This window comes from Spea bombifrons, chromosome 6 (genome assembly GCF_027358695.1).
Source record: "Spea bombifrons isolate aSpeBom1 chromosome 6, aSpeBom1.2.pri, whole genome shotgun sequence".
NCBI classification, from domain to species: Eukaryota; Metazoa; Chordata; class Amphibia; order Anura; family Pelobatidae; genus Spea; species Spea bombifrons.
The window spans coordinates 19,489,298-19,505,511 of NC_071092.1; the positions used below are offsets into that span (position 1 = coordinate 19,489,298).

At 35.9% G+C, this 16,214-nt stretch overlaps 1 protein-coding gene and 1 long non-coding RNA gene across 2 annotated transcripts in view; both read left to right on the forward strand.

Annotated features, from left to right (window-relative positions):
- CENPM (centromere protein M) overlaps positions 1 to 16,214 on the forward strand; it is a 124,041-nt gene that overhangs the window by 68,332 nt on the left and 39,495 nt on the right. The window lies entirely within an intron of this gene.
- LOC128500093 (uncharacterized) lies at positions 2,600 to 7,043 on the forward strand. Its single transcript, XR_008354884.1, has 3 exons — positions 2,600 to 2,956; positions 4,737 to 5,356; positions 6,924 to 7,043. It is a non-coding gene; the product is annotated as an uncharacterized LOC128500093 (long non-coding RNA).

A 16,214-nucleotide genomic window follows, 5' to 3' on the forward strand; every position in this document is an offset into this window, starting at 1 on the left:
AAGTTCACTTGTCGTACGCCACAATTTATATCATTTGGGGAGATTCATGGTTAGTAGAAAGGGTTAGTAAGATGGACATTCAAGATAACACCTGGTCAAATCAGAATCTATTGCCATTAGAAATAAGATTCCTATAAGGCTAGGTTTCCACTTGGGTTTTTGTCCTGCGTTTTTTTCTTGATGAAAAACGCCAAGAAAACTGCAACTGCATTTACCTGCGTTTTGGCGTTTTTTCTGGAGTTTTTTCTGGAGTTTTTTCTGGCGTTTTAGCCTTTCTGTGGAAATTGCTTTTTTTGACCTTAGGCAGTTTTTCCAGCCTTTACAAGTTAGAAGTTTCACCCAGCTAAAAGGGATTAGGATAAATGGCAAGTATCTGCCCTCTTCTGATGTCATTTACTTGGTAGACCCTTTTGTCTCTTTTCTGTGGTTTGTAAGGCATGCTTTATTTCGAATGTCTGCTCCTCTGGGAAGATTGGCCCCAAATGATGGTGCAAATTGTTTGCTGTTGCTTTTGGCATGCAGGATCCAGTTGATGCGTCGGGTATGTTTGTTCCAAATGGTGTAAAATTCAATATGAACCAGTCCAGGACTTTGTTTTGTGTGAAACTGTTTGTTTTCAGCCTATTTCTCGTAGGACACACAGATACCGGATCCATCCTCTCCATTGTAACTGTGGAAAAAACGCCATAAAAAACGCCAAGGCAATAAACCCACATGGCTTTTTCATGGCGTTTTTTCTCTCCCATAGACTTCTATTGGAGAAAAACGCCAAGATTTCCTTGCAAAAAACGCCAGAGTGTCAACATGCTGCGATTTTGAAAAACTGCCACAGAGCCCAAAAAAGCAGAAAAACACCAAAGAGGACTGAGAAAACGCCAAACAGAAAAACGCCAAACAGAAAAACGCCAAGTGGAAATGGCATTTTGCGATTTCCTATTGAAGAACAGCTAACATCTGGCTATTGGCGTTTTTATGGGCGTTTTTTAGCAAAAAAAAAAAAAACAAGTGTAAACCTAGCCTAATAGCGGTCGCAAACTGCTTGGCGATTTAATGATTATGTATAATATGGTAATAAAAATGTAGATTACATAAAGGCTATTATTTAAATGTGGGGTTTTTTTATGAGCATTATCTTATATATCATATATCTCCTTTTATAAACTCTCTGCGGAAAAAAAAAAGCATCCATCTCAGAGAAATATCTAGCACTTACAGAAATACAAAACAAAATCAAAACCTTAGACTACGACTAAGAAAATGGAAAAGTTAAAATTGAAATAACACAGTAGGGGGAACAGAGCTGATAAGATATTAACTGATAAACTGAGGAAAAATATTATTAATATTAAGATAATGTCTACACTCCAGAAAAAAATTGTCTAACGGGTTAATACATTCTAGGGTAGCTTGTATTATCTCCCCTCTGAATCAGAAGATAATTTTCTATATCTGCAGAAACTAAGGTACCTGAAAGAGAGAGGCTTAATAGGTCAATTTCATCTGAGGAGGTAGATGTTTTGATATCCAAATTGGATAAATAGAAGACCTTACGCCCGGATGTTTTTATTTTTTTATATACAAAACTTTTACCGTTAAGTAACATTTAATAAAATTGTTCGACAGGGAACCCCTCCCCAGAAGTTAAGTCTTTAAAATTTTTAAACCAGGAAAAATTCAGCTGCAGAAAGAAATTATAGACCCCATTTTTCTGTCACCATTAAGGTGTTCTCAGAAAGTTTGGCTAATAGATTAAAGGCTATACTAGACACATTGATATATCCAGATTAACCCCTTCAATCCCAGGGGTTTTTGGTACCTCAAGTCTCGGAGCAATTTTGCCATTTTTGCGCTGTGTCGGTTCAGCGATTATTCACTTTTCCTGTGAGAATAGTGTACCCATATAAACTATATATTGTTTTTTCAAGGAGAGATAGAGCTTTCTTTTGATACCATAGTTAGATGGTTAGCAGAAAATTTAGGATGAGAAATTTAGTAAAAATTAGAAAAAAAACCTAATTTTTTATAAATTTTCCCTCTGAATCCTCACAAAATTAGGTAAAGTGATGGAAAATCCCCTCCAAGTTTATCAATTCAAGTGTCCTGATTTTCCATACTTTCCCAGCACTTATAGGGAACATACTGTAAGGTATACATTATTATTCATAGAATCTTTATGCTTATGGCTTAGCGGGTTTGGGGGTTGTGAATGGGGGTAGGAGGGTTATACTGTTTAGATGTTGTGTTAGGGCAATGGGATGTAAGGATTTTTTTTCTTTTTTTCTTTTTTTTTATATACATTTTATTTTTTTTATGGTTAAAGGTCTCTTAGGGACCTCTTGAACATGTTATTAATGCCAGTGATGTCATAATTACATCACTTAGCTCACTTTATTGTTTTTGTTTTTTTTAGTTATTGTATTATTTTAGTGAATTATTTATTTATTTTTAAAATCACTAACCATTTAGAAGAGTGAGAAACACGGTTTGCCTAGAGATCAGTGTCTGTGCCTCATCGGAGCGATCGGATATCCCTGCAGGATGAACTTCCGGGTGACGTCAGCAGTGACGCCACCTGGAAGGGAATGCGCAATCTGCGTTTAAAAATGTAACAGTTTTCCGGCATTCATGCCGAAACCTGTTACAGGAGATTGGGCAGCAGAAAGGGATGTGTCCCTGCTGCTGCAAGAAGGGCAGGACGTATCGGTATGTCCATAGGGGACTGAAGGGGTTAAATAGGGTTTGTGCCTAGAAGAACATTGGATATCTTAGACTCTACCTAAAAAGGGGAGTCTCTGTTGTTGACTCTTACTGCTGAAGTTGAGAAGACATTCTAAAGATTTATTTGGAGTTTTAAGAGCCTTTCCTTGAAGAAGTTTGGTATATATGGCTGCATACACCAACTATAATATCCCTATATTTTAATCCCTCAGAACTGTGGACCAAATATTTGCTCAGAGTAGTTTAACCCCTTCGTGACAAAGGCTGATTTTACTTTTTGTACCCTTCTTGACAATGACCGTTTTAACGTTTCTGCGCTGCTCGTGTTTAGCTGTAATTTTCTTCTTTCCCGTTTACTGAACCCACACAAGTTATATATTGTTTTTTTTCAGGACAAGAAGGGCTTTCTTTAGATGACATTGTTTTGATTGTATCATATTATTTACTATTAAAAAAAAAAGTATGAAATATGGTAAAAAATTTAGAAAGACTTTTTCTAAATTTTAGTTGAAAAATCTTTTACTCATCTATAAAAGGTAATGAAAAAACTTGCTAAATAGATTCTACTATTTATCCTGAGTTTAGAAACACCCAGTGTTTTTATGTTTTTTGCTTTTTTTCTACACTTTATGGGGCAATAAGTACAGGTAGCGTTTTGCTATTTCAAAGCCGTTTTTTCCAAATCTGGTAATTTCGGGTATCTTTGAAGCTGGCCAATGCAATTTACCCCATCAAATCATACATTTTTGAAAACTAGACACCCCAGGGTATTTCAGATGCAAGTATTTTAACTCTTTCCATGCACCATATCTACCACCAGTCTTTGTCAAACTTTGTGGTAGTCATTTTTTTTCCCACACACATTTTACTTCAGGTATGAATTAAAAGTTTCTGGTATATGTCATAAAACACCCCAATATGTGTTCAGCAACATCTCCTGAGTACAGCGATACCTCACATGAATGATTTTGCCTGGCTGTTTGGGGGCAAAAGGGCCACATTTGGGGCATGCGCATTTTTCAATGTTGAACTTTGGCATTTGGGGATCCACTGCCCATGCCCCATTTGGTACATCTTTGAGCCGGGCCATTTCAGTCTGCCCATTTGGTACGTGTGAATTTTTCTAATTGGAAATTAGATGTGTGGCCATCCTTTCCCCTGTGTTAATTGGGACATTGTTGAACCCGGCCAATTCAACCCCATCAAATCATACATTCTTTTTTAAAGTAGACACCCCATGGGCATTTAATATGCCAGTATTTTAACTCTTTCCATGCGAGAATTGTTTTAAGCTAATGTGCTAATTTTAGGACTTGCTCACAAAAATATATATTTTTTTTATATATATTTTATTTTATTTGCCTTTTTTAAAAACTGTTTTAACATTTTTTTTCAACTTGAAGATTCCCCTGATAGTGACATCAGTGGGAAATTATTTTTACATTTTACTGTTTTTTAACTATTTTTTTCTAATTATTATTCATTTTATTTATTTTTTTTCCTTTTTTTTTTTACTAATCACACTGTGATTAGAAATCTGGGCTCCATTGACTTGCATGGTTGAATACAGATTTAACCTGCAAGTGGAGCCAGAGTTCTCTAGAGGGTCTGGAGACCCTCTAGCGAACTTTTGCATCTTTATTATTTTTTTTCCCGGGCCGCTGCCATCTTGCGAATGGCGAAGATTACTTGCGGCTGTGACCGCTCTCCGGAGCGGTCACAGCCTGTCCTGGGGTAAGTGTTTGGTGTCGCTGAATGCCTCCTGATCGAGGCATTCCAGCGACACCATTTAAGTTTAGGAGGTGATCGTTGATCTCCTCCTAAACGCTTTTAAAACGGGCGTCCGCCGCCATACAATGTATGGTGGATGTTGACGCCCCGGGGAGGTCGAGGCATTACAGCAACGCTATCTACGTTCGCTTTCTGCACCTGTTTAAAGACATGACGGTCCTGGCACGTCAATTATCACTAACCTGATGTTAGTGCATGACGTGCCAGAACCGGCAATTGTCATTAAGGGGTTAAAAGAGAGAGAGAGTGATATTCAGTGCTTGAAATAGAAATGCCAGATATCTAGTGTAATAACACAACTTAAACAAGTATAATTCCTTGGTGCTGCAGACCCAATACACTGACCACAAGTGTGTTAACAGAAAAATAAGTTTACAAAAGGCACCTCAATATGTGTGAAAATTAAACAATACTTAATTTATCTAAGTAGACTCTTTAGGAGGTTCCTCTGTTGCAAAGCCCATGGAGCCCCTTCTGGGGAATTAAATGGAGCTTCTTCCTTGTACCGGTAACAGAAGAGGACTGGAGGAGAGATAGTTAAAATAAGTAACAACTTTAATATAAATAAAAAAAAAGTAGTATCTTACATAGGAAAATACTTTAAAGCTCCTGTGGAGAGGACCGGAATCGTGCAGTGACAGCTTCATTCTCACAAAATTCCTTTGTGTCCGCTTTCTCAATGGGTGTATTCAGCACAACGCGTTTCAGTGGGAGAAGATTACTGCTATTTTTGGGTACAAGAACATGTTGCCTAACCCTCTTCAGTTAGAATTTTTGGAGTGTTTCAAGGTGTTGGCTATAGTATAATGGGTAGTGCCAGGGTTCTGTTAGAAAATCATTGTATTGGGTATGGTTAGATGTAGGGCTGCAACAACTTATCGATAAAATCGATAATAATCGATAATGAAATTCGTTGCCAACGAATTTCATTATCGATTAGTTGAATCGATTATTATCGATTATAAAATGAGGGTTTTTTCAGAGCAAACGCTCTGAAAATACCCCTCATTGTATAATCCGTTTAGTCTGACTCACAGCAGCAGCTCCTACTTACCAGTCCCTCCCTGTAATCACTGTGACAACTGGCCCCGCCCCTTCCTTCTCCCAGAAGGCCAGAACCACATGGCTGTGACACTCATCTAACTGTAAGTATAAAATTAATATTTGGGCTACTGAAAGTTAGGGGAGGTGGGGGTTAATTTAGGGGCAGTTATGGTTAATGGGGTGTTTAGAGTTAATTTAGAGGCAGTTATGGTTAATGGGGTGTTTAGGGGCAGCTATGGTTAATGGGGTGTTTAGGGGCAGTTATGGTTAATAGGGTGTTTAGGGTTAATTTAGGGGCAGCTATGGTTAATGGGGTGTTTAGGGTTAATTTAGGAGCAGCTGCGGTTAATAGGGTGTTTGGGGTTAATTTGAGGCAGTTGTGGTTAATGGTGTGTTTAGGGTTAATTTAGGGGCTGTTGTGGTTGACAGGGTCTTTAGGGTTAATTTAGGGGCAGTTATGGTTAATGGGGTGTTTAGGGTTAATTTAGGGGATGCTGTGGTTGATGGGATGTTTAGGGTTAATTTAAGGGTAGTTATGGTTAATGAGGTGTTTAGGGTAATTTTAATAATGAGGACTTAGGGTTAATTTGATTAATTTAATAAAGTTAACTTAAGGCGCAGTTAGATATAAAGGGGGGCAAACTAAGGGGAATCTAAATCCTTGGGGCAGTGAAGATTAACCCAGTACTTATTTATAAAAGTATGGTGTCAGTGTGCTGTGAACGGGTCTGTGACTCCATGAGGGGACTATGAGATATCTGGGGGGGTGTAAGGCATATCTGGGGAGGACAGAGTGACATATCTGGGGGTATAAGGCAAATACATTTTATAAGGCATATGTGGGGAGGGCAGTGTGGCATGTCTGGGGAGGACGGAGTGGTGTATCAGGGTGTATAAGGCATATCTGGGGTAGAGTGGCATGTCTGAGGAGGATGGAGTGGTGTATCAGGGGGTATAACGCGTATCAGGCACAGTGGCATATGTGGGAGGCAGCGTGAAGTGGCATATGTGGGAGGCAGCGTGGAGTGGCATATGTGGGAGGCAGCGTGGAGTGGCATATGTGGGAGGCAGCGTGGCGTGGCATATGTGGGAGGCAGCGTGGCGTGGCATATGTGGGAGGCAGCGTGGCATGTCGGGGAGGCAGCGTGGCAAGCCTGGGCTCAAATGTGCATAAATTGGGGGGGGCTGGTTGGGAAATAAAGACAAGAAATGCATTTTATCAAAGTTTTTTTTTATTCTGCTGTTTGTATTTAACATCGTTTGTTTATTAAATTATTTTAAATAAATGAAAAATTTACATTTTTTTTATCCGATTAATCTAAAAAATAATCGGCCAACTAATCGATTATGAAAATAATCGTTAGTTGCAGCCCTAGTTAGATGTAAGGTTAGTTACTGTGTAGTATTAACAAAATACTGATGATGATCAGATTAGGTCTTTAGCCCTATTTATACCCGAGATTGATACCCAATAACCTGAGGTTATTAATATTGGATTACACAGCATTTTATTAGGTTAAAAATGTTAAAAAGGAAATGTAATAGATATCTAGATTATAAACTCGTTTGAGCAGGGCCCTCCTCACCTGTTGTCTCTAAGTCTATTTGTTATGTTACATACTACTTGTTATGTCCTGTCTACCCATTGTACAGCGCTACGGAATTTGATGGCGCTATATAAAACAATAAATAAAGAATATCAGTTCACTTGAAAGTAGGGCTGCAACAACTAATCGATAAAATCGATAATAATCGATAATGAAATTCGTTGGCAAGGAATTTCATTATCGATTAGTTGAATCGATTATTATCGATTATAAAATGAGGGTTTTTTCAGAGCAAACGCTCTGAAAAATCCCCCTCATTATATAATCCGTTTAGTCTGACTCACCGTCTCACAGCAGCAGCTCCTACTTACTCCCCCTCCCTGTAATCACTGTGACAACTGGCCCCGCCCCTTCCTTCTCCAGGCCAGAACCACATGGCTGTGACACTCATATAACTGTAAGTATATGTATATATGTATATGTATATATATATATATATATATATATATATATAATGTGTATGTGTGTATATATATATATATATATATGTATGTAATATATATATATATATTTGGGCTACTGAAAGTTAGGGGAGGTGGGGGTTAATTTAGGGGCAGTTATGGTTAGTGGGGTGTTTAGGGTTAATTTAGGGGCAGTTATGGTTAATTGGGTGTTTAGGGTTAATTTAGGGGCAGTTATGTTAATAGAGTGTTTAGGGTTAATTTAGGAGCAGCTGTGGTTAATGGGGGGACGTACTAAACAGCATATTGGGGATGATGGGATGATGGGATGATTGGCTGCAATATTCAGCACTATCAATAGGTGTCAGTATACTTTTTACACTCATGGTAAATCACAGTATGTTCTTTTTGGTAGTTCTTGATACTAAGTTGCAACGAATACATTGCAAAAAGAAGCTGCAAATGTTTAACTATTTATTTGCTGAAATATATACAGTTTTATAACGGAATCATGGTAAATTCTATAGAAATAATAGAAACATTTTAAGTAATCAACATATTGATATAATATGGTACATGTATGTGCAAACACTATATTTTACCTGTTTTGATTGGCACAATATGGGAATATATATTATTATTATTTTTATATGGGGATTATGGGTGGAATATTATAGTTTCACATGCCAAGGAACACATTTGACCCATTTCTGATAAGAATATGGGAATATTATTATTTTTACATGGGGATTATGGGTTGAATATCATGGTTACAGATGCCAAGGAACAAATTTGACCTGTTTCGGATAAGAATATGGGTATACTCATTTTTTTACATGGGGATTATGGGTGGAATATTATAGTTACACATGCTAAGGAACATATTTAACCCATTTCTGATAAGAATATGGGAGTATTATTATTTTTATATGTGGATTATGGATAGAATATTATAGTTTCACATGCCAAGGAACATTTGACCCATTTCTGATAAGAATATGGGAATATTATTTTTGCATGGGGATTATGGGTTGAATATCATGGTTACAGATGCCAAGGAACAAATTTGACCCGTTTCTGATAAGAATATGGGAATATTATTATTTTTGCATGGGGATTATGGGTGGAATATTATAGTTACACATGCTAAGGAACATATTTGACCCATTTCTGATAAGAATATGGGAGTATTATTATTTTTACATGGGGATTATGGGTTGAATATCATAAAAACAGATGCCAAGGAACACATTTGACCTTTTTCTGACAGGAATATGGGAGTATTATTATTTTTACATGGGGATTATGGGTGGAATATTATAGTTACACATGCTAAGGAACATATTTGACCGGTTTCTGATAAGAATATGGGTATAATTATTTTTTTACATGGGGATTATGGGTGGAATATTATAGTTACACATGCTAAGGAACACATTTGACCTGTTTTTTATAAGAATATGGCTATAAATATTTTTTACATGGGGAATATGGGTGGAATATTATAGTTACACATGCTAAGGAACATATTTCACCCATTTCTGATAAGAATATGGCTATACTAATTTTTTTACATGGGGATTATGGGTGGAATATTAGAGTTTCACATGCCAAGGAACACATTTGACCCATTTCTGATAAGAATATGGGAATATTATTATTTTTACATGGGGATTATGGGTGGAATATTATAGTTACACATGCCAAGGAACACATTTGACCCATTTCTGATAAGAATATGGGAATATTATTATTTTTACATGGGGATTATGGGTGGAATATCATGGTTACAGATGCCAAGGAACAAATTTGACCTGTTTCGGATAGGAATATGGGTATACTCATTTTTTTACATGGGGATTATGGGTGGAATATTATATTTACACATGCTAAGGAACACATTTGACCTGTTTTTGATAAGAATATGGCTATAAATGTTTTTTTTACATGGGGATTATGGGTGGAATATTATAGTTACACATGCTAAGGAACATATTTGACCCATTTCTGATAAGAATATGGCTATAATTATTTTTTTACATGGGGATTATGGGTGGAATATTATAGTTACACATGCTAAGGAACATATTTGACCCATTTTTGATAAGAATATGGGAGTATTATTATTTTTATATGGGGATTATGGGTTGAATATTATAGTTTCACATTCCAAGGAACACATTTGACCTTTTTCTGACAGGAATATGGGAGTATTATTATTTTTACATGGGGATTATGGGTGGAATATTAGAGTTACACATGCTAAGGAACATATTTGACCCATTTCTGATAAGAATATGGGTATAATTATTTTTTTTACATGGGGATTATGGGTGGAATATTATAGTTACACATGCTAAGGAACATATTTGACCTGTTTTTGATAAGAATATGGCTATAAATATTTTTTACATGGGGAATATGGGTGGAATATTATAGTTACACATGCTAAGGAACACATTTCGCCCATTTCTGATAAGAATATGGGTATACTCATTTTTTTACATGGGGATTATGGGTGGAATATTATAGTTTCACATGCCAAGGAGCACATTTGACCCATTTCTGATAAGAATATGGGAATATTATTATTTTTACATGGGGATTATGGGTTGAATATCATGGTTACAGATGCCAAGGAACAAATTTGACCTGTTTCGGATAAGAATATGGGTATACTCATTTTTTTACATGGGGATTATGGGTGGAATATTATATTTACACATGCTAAGGAACACATTTGACCTGTTTTTGATAAGAATATGGCTATAAATATTTTTTTACATGGGGATTATGGGTGGAATATTATAGTTACAAATGCTAAGTAACATATTTGTCCCATTTCTGACAAGAATATGGGTATAATTATTTTTTTACGGGGGGGATTATGGGTGGAATATTATAGTTACACAAGCCAAGGAACACATTTGACCTTTTTCCGATAGGAATATAGGAGTGTTATTATTTTTACATGGGGAATATGGGTGGAATATTATAGTTACACATGCTAAGGAACATATTTCACCCATTTCTGATAAGAATATGGGTATACTCATTTTTTTACATGGGGATTATGGGTGGAATATTATAGTTACACATGCTAACTAACACATTTTACCCATTTCTGATAAGAATATGGGTATAATATTTTTTACATGGGGAATATGGGTGGAATATCATGGTTGCAGATGCCAAGGAACAAATTTGACCCATTTTTGATAAGAATATGGGCATTTTATTATTTTTACATGGGGATTATGGGTGGAATATTATAGTTACACATGCTAAAGAGCATATTTCACCTGTTTCTGATAAGAATATGGGTATAATTATTTTTTACGGGGGGATTATGGGTGGAATATTATAGTTACACATGCTAAGTAACATATTTGACCCATTTCTGATAAGAATATGGGTATAATCTTTTTTTAAATGGCGATTATGGGTGGAATATTATAGTTAAATATGCTAAGGAACACATCTGACCTTGTTCTCATAAGAATATGAGGGGGGGGTATATGGGGATGATGGGTGGAATATTATGGTTATAGATGCCAAGGAACATATTGGATCTGTTTCTGATAAGAATATGGCAATTATTTTTCTACATGGGGATTATGGGTGCAATATCAAGGTTACACATGCCAAGGAACATAATTGACCTCTTATACTGGATATAATCTATACAGATGTTTGAAATACATCCTCCGTTTAAAAATATTTGGGCTAAAAAGCAATATACATAAGTAGGTCCTCTGCAAATTGTGACCGTATAAAAACAGGTTGAAGGCTGATTGAGGTTGTGAACTACAAATATTTCTCGTCAAAGAATTTGTAGAAAAGTTTCGTTGTAGCACATACTTGTTGTCATCCTTCCTTTAAAAATGTATGTGATAATCATATTCTTTGTATCTCTGTGCAAACACCATGAAAAGAACTTGGATGAGCAGAAACACACAGTTGAGGTGCTCTGGATGGGAAGTATACTAGGGTGAATAAATGGCAAAACTCAGGCTGATACTGAGACCAACAACAGTAATTGCAGAAGGAGATACTGGACTCTGTAGTAAGCGGCTGGAAGCAGATACTGGACTCAGTAGTAAGCAGTTGGACAGAGACACTGGACTCCGTAGAGTAGATGTGCGTGGTATTAAGCTGCAAGAGGCAGGGTAGCTGTGCAAGGTACTCAGCCACACAGGGCAGGGTAGCCAAGCGTGGTAGTCAGCAGGCAGCAGGGTACAAATGAAAATGCTTAGAGAAATAAATAACAAGAACTTGTTGGCCATATAAAAATACATTATGGACAATGATTCCATCTTAATTAGGTAATTAATGAAACTGGTGGAAATGGTGCACTATGCCACACCTCGGACACTATATATTTACCGGCATAAGAAAAGAAAAAACAATCCTCTTTAGAAGTGATGGCTTAATGGCTAATTACAATGAAAAATATATCAAAACATCATAGTGCAACTATGCTATTCCACCATTATTCCCAATGAAAAATATTAATTATAGCCATATTTCAATCAGAAAAAGGTCCAATGTGTTCCTTACCATGTGTAACCATGATATTGCACCCATAATCCCCATGTTGAAACATGATAGCCATATTCTTATCAGAAAAAAAGGCCAGATATTTGAGTTAGCATGTGTAACCATGATATTCCACGCATAATCCCCTTATATGAAAATAATTATACCCGTTTACTTAAAAGAAACACATCAAATATGTTACTGGGCACGTGTAAAAATGATATTCCACCCATAATCCCCATGTAAAAAATATCTATAACTATATTCCTATCAGAAACAGGTCAAATGTGTCCCTTTGATCATGCCATTCCTCTCATAATCCCTATGTAGAAAAAATATTCCAACATTCTTATCAGAAATGGGTCGAATATGTTACTAAGGGTGTGTAACCATGACATTTCACCTATAATCCCCATGTAGAAAAACATTTATAACCATTTTCTTAACAGAAATAGATCAAATATATGGCACATGCAATCATATCATAGTATCGATAATATCTATGAAAAAAATCATACCCATTTTCTTACCAGAAACAAGTGAAATACATCACTAGCCATGTGTAACCATAATATTCCGCCCATAATCCCCATGTAGAAAAATGATTTTACCCATATTCTTATCAGAAACAGGTCAATTATGTTCCATGGCATGTGTAACCTTGATATTGCACCCAAAATCCCCATGTAGAAAATAATTATAGCCATATTCTTAACAGAAACTTGTTAAATAAGGTACTAAACATGTGTAACCATAATATTCCACCCATAATCCCCATATATAAAAATTATTTATAGCCATATTCTTATCAGAAGCAGGTCAAATGTGTTCTTTGGCATTTGTAACCATAAAATTCCACCCATAATCCCCATGTAAAAAATATTTATAGCCATATTCTTATAAAAAAAAACAGGTCAAATATGTTCCTTAGCATGTGTAACTATAATATTCCACCCATAATCCCCATATAAAAATAATAATACTCCCATATTCTTATCAAAAATGGGTCAAATATGTTCCTTAGCATGTGTAACTATAATATTCCACCCATAATCCCCATGTAAAAAAATAATTATACCCATATTCTTATCAGAAATGGGTCAAATATGTTCCTTAGCATGTGTAACTATAATATTCCACCCATAATCCCCATGTAAAAAAATAATTATACCCATATTCTTATCAGAAATGGGTCAAATATGTTCCTTAGCATGTGTAACTATAATATTCCACCCATAATCCCCATGTAAAAAAATAATTATACCCATATTCTTATCAGAAATGGGTCAAATATGTTCCTTAGCATGTGTAACTATAATATTCCACCCATAATCCCCATGTAAAAAAATAATTATACCCATATTCTTATCAAAAACAGGTCAAATGTGTTCCTTAGCATGTGTAACTATAATATTCTACCCATAATCCCCATGTAAAAAAATAATTATACCCATTTTCTTATCAGAAAAGGGTCAAATATGTTCCTTAGCATGTGTAACTATAATATTCCACCCATAATCCCCATGTAAAAAAATAATTATACCCATATTCTTATCAGAAATGGGTCAAATGTGTTCCTTAGCATGTGTAACTATAATATTCCACCCATATTCCCCATGTAAAAAAATATTTATAGCCATATTCTTATCAGAAATGGGTCAAATATGTTCCTTAGCATGTGTAACTATAATATTCCACCCATAATCCCCATGTAAAAAAAATAATTATACCCATATTCTTATCAGAAATGGGTCAAATGTGTTCTTTAGCATGTGTAACTATAATATTCCCCCATAATCCCCATGTAAAAAAATATTTATAGCCATATTCTTATCAGAAATGGGTTAAATATGTTCCTTAGCATGTGTAACTATAATATTCCACCAATAAACCCCATGTAAAAAAAAAATTATAGCCATATTCTTATCAAAAACAGGTCAAATGTGTTCCTTAGCATGTGTAACTATAATATTCCACCCATAATCCCCATGTAAAAAAATAATTATACCCATATTCTTATCAGAAATGGGTCAAATGTGTTCCTTAGCATGTGAAACTATAATATTCCACCCACAATCCCCATGTAAAAAAATAATTATACCCATATTCTTATCAAAAACAGGTCAAATGTGTTCCTTAGCATGTGTAACTATAATATTCCACCCATAATCCCCATGTAAAAAAATAATTATACACATATTGTTATCAGAAATGGGTCAAATGTGTTCCTTAGCATGTGAAACTATAATATTCCACCCACAATCCCCATGTAAAAAAATAATTATACCCATATTCTTATCAAAAACAGGTCAAATGTGTTCCTTAGCATGTGTAACTATAATATTCCACCCATAATCCCCATGTAAAAAAATAATTATACACATATTGTTATCAGAAATGGGTCAAATGTGTTCCTTAGCATGTGAAACTATAATATTCCATCCATAATCCCCATATAAAAATAATAATACTCCCATATTCTTGTCAGAAATGGGTCAAATATGTTCATTAGCATGTGTAACTATAATATTCCACCCATATTCCCCATGTAAAAAAATATTTATAGCCATATTCTTATCAGAAATGGGTCAAATATGTTCCTTAGCATGTGTAACTATAATATTCCACCCATAATCCCCATGTAAAAAAATAATTATACCCATATGGTTATCAGAAATGGGTCAAATGTGTTCCTTAGCATGTGAAACTAATATTCCACCCATATTCCCCATGTAAAAAAATATTTATAGCCATATTCTTATCAGAAATGGGTCAAATGTGTTCCTTAGCATGTGTAACTATAATATTCCACCCATATTCCCCATGTAAAAAAATATTTATAGCCATATTCTTATCAGAAATGGGTCAAATGTGTTCCTTAGCATGTGTAACTATAATATTCCACCCATATTCCCCATGTAAAAAAATATTTATAGCCATATTCTTGTCAGAAATGGGTCAAATATGTTCCTTAGCATGTGTAACTATAATATTCCACCCATAATCCCCATGTAAAAAAATATTTATAGCCATATTCGTATCAGAAATGGGTCAAATATGTTCCTTAGCATGTGTAACTATAATATTCCACCCATATTCCCCATGTAAAAAAATATTTATAGCCATATTCTTATCAGAAATGCGTCAAATGTGTTCCTTAGCATGTGTAACTATAATATTCCACCCATAAACCCCATGTAAAAAAATAATTATAGCCATATTCTTATCAGAAATGGGTCAAATGTGTTCCTTGGCATGTGTAACTATAATATTCCACCCATAATCCCCATATAAAAATAATAATAATATATATTCCCATATTGTGCCAATCAAAACAGGTAAAATATGGTGTTTGTACATACATGTACCATATTATATCAATATGTTGATTACTTAAAATGTTTCTATTATTTCTATAGAATTTACCATGATTCCGTTATAAAACTGTATATATTTCAGCAAATAAATAGTTAAACATTTGCAGCTTCTTTTTGCAATGTATTCGTTGCAACTTAGTATCAAGAACTACCAAAAAGAACATACTGTGATTTACCATGAGTGTAAAAAGTATACTGACACCTATTGATAGTGCTGAATATTGCAGCCAATCATCCCATCATCCCATCATCCCCAATATGCTGTTTAGAACGTCCCGTTAATGGGGTGTTTGGGGTTAATTTGAGGCAGTTGTGGTTAATGGTGTGAGGGTGAGGCAGCGTGGCATATGTGGGAGGCAGCGTGGCATATGTGGGAGGCATTGTGGAGTGGCAGATGTGGGAGGCAGCATGGCGTGGCATATGTGGGGAGGGCAGGGTGGCATGTCTGGGGAGGATGGAGTGGTGTTTCAGGGGGTATAAGGCGTATCAGGCACAGTGGCATGTGGGGGTAGAGTGGAGTGGCAGATGTGGGAGGCAGCGTGGTGTGGCATATGTGGGAGGCAGCGTGGAGTGGCAGATGTGGGAGGCAGCGTGGTGTGGTATATGTGGGAGGCAGCGTGGAGTGCTGTGGTAGGCAGCGTGGCATATGTGGGGGGGCAGCGTGGAGTGGTATGTCTGGGAGGCAGCGTGGCATGTCTGGGAGGCAGCGTAGCAAGCCTGGGCTCAAATGTGCATAT